This window comes from Paroedura picta, chromosome 3 (genome assembly GCF_049243985.1).
Source record: "Paroedura picta isolate Pp20150507F chromosome 3, Ppicta_v3.0, whole genome shotgun sequence".
NCBI classification, from domain to species: domain Eukaryota; kingdom Metazoa; phylum Chordata; class Lepidosauria; order Squamata; family Gekkonidae; genus Paroedura; species Paroedura picta.
Genome location: NC_135371.1, coordinates 81,343,732 through 81,349,332, shown reverse-complemented (window position 1 = coordinate 81,349,332; position 5,601 = coordinate 81,343,732). Strand labels below are relative to the sequence as shown.

The following is a 5,601-nucleotide window of genomic DNA, read 5'->3' as shown; positions in this document are numbered from 1 at the left end:
TTCCCACCAGTCAGAGGATCTTTCGTCCACCCAGAACTGTCTGGGGAACCGGACCTCTGCCAGAGCTTGCCAGCGTTTCTTAGCCGCCATGGTTGCCCTTAGAGAACGTCTTCTACTGGTGGTCGTCATTCTGGCCATACGTTGTCGGTAGTCCTCGATAGCAGCCCTCCTATGCGACACGGTGGTATGGATACGCTGGACTACCGCAAGCATCTGAGCCAACAATTTAAAAATAATCCTCTCCATTGCAACGTTAACCTGTGCTGCGGCCAGTAGGCTATGCAAACAAAAGAGTGAGGCCGACCACGTGTCTGCCTAGGTGCATATAAACAGGTAATCTGTGGGCGTGTACTGTGGGCGGGGATTAACCAATCAAACATATCAATGCATCAAACTCTAGTTCATAGAAAACAATAGAAAACCCTTTCCAACGGCGCCAATGATTTAACGATGATGCGTTACTACGGGGTTTTCGGGGTTTTTTTTAAAAAAAGGGGAACCCCACCAATTTCGGCTTCTGGGTGGAGGTCAAAGGTGTCCCTGCAGTTTGATTGACGGCCATGGGAGGCCAGAAGCGCTAAAAAGGGACCTCCTTTGTAGCGATAAGACGGAGACCGGAAGCCTGTGGGTTACGAAACTGACGAGAAGTGAAAGTGCCAAATTCCGCAAAAACCGCAGCTGTGCGTTACGGGCACAGCTAGTTACATTTCGCTAGTTAAAGTAGCAATTTCACAAACAGCAACCAAATAGCCACTTTGAGCTCTGTGCGAAATGGCCCAGAGAATTCTCTTCTGATTTGACTTTTAGTGAACTGCTGACAGGACTGTCATTAATTTTTGCAAATCTTATGATAACTTGTACCAGCGGGGAGATGTATCTAGGTTCATCTATTGCAGAAATAACAAAGCAGGGATTTTGTGGCATTGTAGAGACTAACAAATATATCAATCCTTTAACTTTATCTTATTCATTAACCTTATGTCCTGCAGGTGGCAGCAGAAAACAGCACCATGTAATTCAAACAGACCCATGAACTACCTACCTACAGCTGAATGAACTAACTACCTACATCTCCGGTGAATGTCATTAAGAGGGCAACTCAGCATTGCCAAGGAAAAGTGAGAAAGGAAAAGATCCAATATTGCTTAAATAGAAGAAAAACTAGAGATTAATTTCCAAATATATAAGTAATAGGACACAGCCATGTTTGGTGGAAGTATTCACTGCCTGAAATGCTGATAAGCATTGGAAAATCATATTTCTGCCATTTTTTAAAAATTTAGGCCCCAACTTTTGTTGTGTTTTCCTTAGAGCTTTATTATGCGTACCTTTTTTCGAGGTGTCAGACAAAGCTTTGTTTTCACAAGGCTTTCGCTAGAGAAAGGCCTACTATCTCTTAGAAAGATTGCAAAACCTTCTTGTTTTACCCTTTAGTTCGGTGGTCCCCAACCACCGGGCCGCAAAGGCCCTGGCACTGGGCCGTGGCTCCCTCTCCCCGCCCCCCCCCCACAGTAAGAAACTTCCCAGCCCGCAAGCAAATCGGCTGCAAAAGCGGGAGGGGGGGAGAGGGAAGCAGGGCCACGCATGCGTGTTTGCGCCATGCGCGGCTCCGCGGCCAGGCCATTGCCCTCCCCGCCGCCGCCAGTCCACAGCCTGGAAAAGGTTGCGGACCACTGCTTTAGTTGGTAAGGGTAAACTTAGATATTTTAGCTTTATTTTTAAATATTTCACTCCTTCTTTAAATGCTCTTAAATGTCTTTCCTTCAAGCATGACTTGTGGCAGGTTTTGCCTTGCAGGGGGATATTGACCGCCTAATGAGGACACTGGCAACCATAATTTGGCATAAAATATTTGGCCACAGCCTTTATTCAACATTGAGCGTGGCAAGCATGGGAAGAGAAATTTGTCCTCTTGTGGTCCGCTGACCACAAGGCAGCCCATCACAGCCTGCCCCTCAACAGGTTGCACTGGCTATCCAGCCCAGAATCCTGGACATAATGGCAGGCTGAAAAAAGGGGGGGAGGCAACATGGAGTGACCCCTCTGGGCGTCAGCCTCTGTTGGGTTCTCCTGCCTCCCGGAAATGCAAGCCTTCAACCAGGCTCTGCATCCACACAGCCCCTTAAGGGGCCCCCCAAATCTAGGGGAGGCCAGCGCGCAAGCTTGGCTGCCCCAAAATTGATCCTTCCCATGCTACACTTCCGCCACTGAGCCTGAATAGGGATATACCTCTTCGGGCTCCCACCACCGCTCATTTTGCAGCCAATTCAAAATAGCATGTTGGATCCCATGGAGCCATACGTACATGTCCCAGTCCGACAAGTGTACCCCATTGCTCTTAAAGAGGACCCAGAACTGCAAATGCCCTGCTATGGGGGCTCCAATAAGTAACACAATTCCCGGCTCAGCTCTATACTCAGGCTTTAACTCCACCTGAGATCATGGAACTCTGGCTGACAGGTGAAGGGGCCACTCACCACCCTAATTTGTCAAGTGCACCACATCGCTCTTATAGAGGGCCCAGAACTGTAAATGCCCTACCATGGGGGTTCCAGTCAGTAACACACATCCCAACTCAGCTCTGTACTCAGGCTTTACTTCCACCTGAGATCATGGAACTCTGGGTGACAGGTGAAGGGGCCACTCACCACCATGGACCATTCTTTGGTGAATGTCCAGCCAGCCCAGTGGGGCCTCTCGTGAGACTTAGCCTCTAGCAACATGGCTTCCTAGCCACTCAGCCCAGATGATAATTGACCCTTGAAGTTACCGGGGCCCGACACCAATGCCCCTTCCAAAGCTGGCAAAGTGCCATATGTCAACCAATGTGACAATGTGGCCTGGTGCTCAGCTCAACATTTGCAACTGTCGCTAAGCCAGTGTCCCTTGATGGTCAGCCAATGCTTCGGGAAATACAGACATCTGCTGGCACGCTTGAACAGGAAGTCCACCATTGCAACAATATCCAGGAAAGCAGCTGCCTCCCACCACATTGTCCAAGCCACGTGATGCCTCTGGGCCCCAAAATGGACCACTTTGCGCTGTTACAGCATGTCATCCTGTCTGCCACGTGGCACCACGCTCCGTAACCAGCATTAGGCATCCCCGTTGACTGCCGCCCTGAAGGAAACCAAACGTTTGTTACTGGAAAATGGTAACATGGGCACCCTCGCATGCCGACTGGTGCTTACCCATCCCTCCTGGGGCCCCCAGGATACATTGTTAGAGAACCATAGGCAGTCCCATTGTGGCTAAATGCACCCTACCACCTGCCATCTGAGTGCTGTGCCACTCGACCTGGGCAGACTGCCCTTAGCTGATGCCCTGCTCTGCATCTACTGCATACTCTGCTGAAGCCCTGGACATGTTCCCCTTGAGCACCAAGGGCCAGCCCCCTCCCCCCGGTACCCTAAATCCTACAGGTTGCAGTCCGTGGTGACATTGTGAACCACTACTTATGTGCATATACCTTCTGACTCCTGGTTGTTATACTGGGGTAACCCAATGTGCCAGCATACTGAGACCTGACTGGAGCTCCTAGTAACCCAGCCATGAAACACCCACCTGAACCTGCAGTATGCTTAGTCTCCAGTCCCAGGCCAGTGGCCATGCTGGTCCCAATATGGCCTCCGAACTCATGCTGGCCATGTTACAGTACCCCCAAAACCACTTGTCTGTCCTGGCCCCAGATATAATTTAAGCGATCTCCCCAAAGGCCATCCAGCTGAAACTGGACTCTCTAGTCAAAGGGGACCTCATCACTCCTAGAACTGGAATCCAAGCAACCCTAGGCCCCCATCCTGTGTGGGGAGGGGGTGAGGACAGGTGACAGGATTGCAGCCACCTCCTCTCAAGGCTGGCCTGGTCAGATGATATCTCATATATTTGCAGACCTGGGCTGCAACGCAAAGCCCAGATGACCAAAGTGCTTAGATATAAAGAGGTATGAGGGACTGATTTGCAGAACTTAATATGTAGTCTGTCCCTTCTCCCTCCAGCTGGAAACAGCATTTGCTTCAGGTGATGGGAAGCCAAATCGTGCTGGCATAAATATGAAGCCAGGGAATTCCTGAATGGGACAAAGAGGTACCCACATCAGAAGTTATCCACCAGGTGTTGACACATCTGCAGTCTGTCATAACTGAGACTGTATAACCAGATGAATGCTCCCCTAAAGTACTGCACCTTACCTTGTGGCCATCTTAACTTCATTTCCCAGCCCAAAGATCTCCACCGGCTTCTAGGATACAGTGCTTTGCATCCCTTTTGCAGCAGTCCTAAGCAGTCACTTTCTGGGCCAACCGTGTTCCGGATCAAGCCCTGTGAACTCTCTTGGTATTGTTCTCCAATCCACACCGACAGCACTTCCATACTGGACCTGTAATGAGACACCCCTCTCCAAGCCAATCTGGCTCATTAACCTGGAATTGGCTGCCCTGCCAAGCAAGTCTGGTGATGACTCTGACACCATTTGCGAAAGGCGTGGGTCACCCTAAAGCTATCAGGTGATGCCTGGCCACTGATGCAGGCTGACCTGGCCACCGGGAAGATACCCCCTTTTGCATTGATATCCCTCCTGGGGAAGCCTTCTGGTTGGTGACCCCTGTTGACTGGTCCTTTCAGGGTCCATTATGTATCACAATACCCCTGGCTGATGTCCACCAGTGGCATCTAAAAATGTCCCAAGAGTCATAGCACATGCCACCCCATGATGCTGCCCCCCCATTGCCTGTCTCACACTGTCATTGCTGCTGATGGGCATGTGTGGTCCAGCCAAAACAATGGTGTAACCCTAGCCGGTGGCCACCAACCATAGGTGGCCAGCCGAGGGCCACTGGGTGCCCCATCCCCAGTCCATGGGGTTGGCGCCTGCCTACCCACCTGCACCAGGACCAAGCAGCCAAGGCCAGTGGAGAGTGCTCATAGTATGTGCTGCCAAAGAAGCCATTGCTCCCCATGCCTGCAAGCCAATGGCCACCCCTTCAGTTTTCCATGAAGACCCTCTGAGCTGGTGCACAATCACCTGCCTCAGTGTGAAGCAAGGGGTTGGACTGGATGACCCCCAAATTCCCTGCAAATCATGTGCTCCTGCAAACACAGGCCGTTGTCTGAAGCAGGGGCCTGAACTAGATGACCTTGAGAGGTCCCTGCCAAATCTTTACTCCTTCAAACCACAACCACTGCCAGAAGCATGAGGTTGGACTAGATGACCCAAGGAGGTCCCTGCCAGCTATGTGCTCTTTCAACAAACCATAGCTGTTTGTAGCTCCATTCTTGGATCCTCCCCCCTTTTTTGAAAGAGGGCTGGCCCCCGTAAAAGGGGCATATGTCCACCCACCAACTTGTCATGTTCTTTCAAGTGGGCTCTACCTTAAGGCTCGCAGCAGTGCTTAAAGTGGCATCTGTGGCATTGGCACATGCCCCTATTGAATTCCCAACAGGTCCTTACATCTGTCTTGTTCTGTCCTCCTGACATATGGCCCCGCTTTCATGTTATAGGTGTCATGGTCCTTTATGTCCCACCTCACCTGGATGTTGTTTAAAGACCACTTGTGAGCCTACTTATCATGTGCCATGGCCTCTGCATCCCCAAAAAGTGCT

General features: G+C 50.8%; 1 long non-coding RNA gene across 1 annotated transcript; it reads right to left on the bottom strand.

Moving 5' to 3' along the window:
* Window positions 1-1,837: 1,837 nt before the first annotated feature.
* Window positions 1,838-5,189, bottom strand: LOC143832315 (uncharacterized). The gene is made up of 2 exons (XR_013229196.1): window positions 4,191-5,189; window positions 1,838-3,120 (listed from the first exon to the last, which is right to left on the bottom strand). It is a non-coding gene; the product is annotated as an uncharacterized LOC143832315 (long non-coding RNA).
* Between the last annotated feature and the right edge of the window lie 412 nt (window positions 5,190-5,601).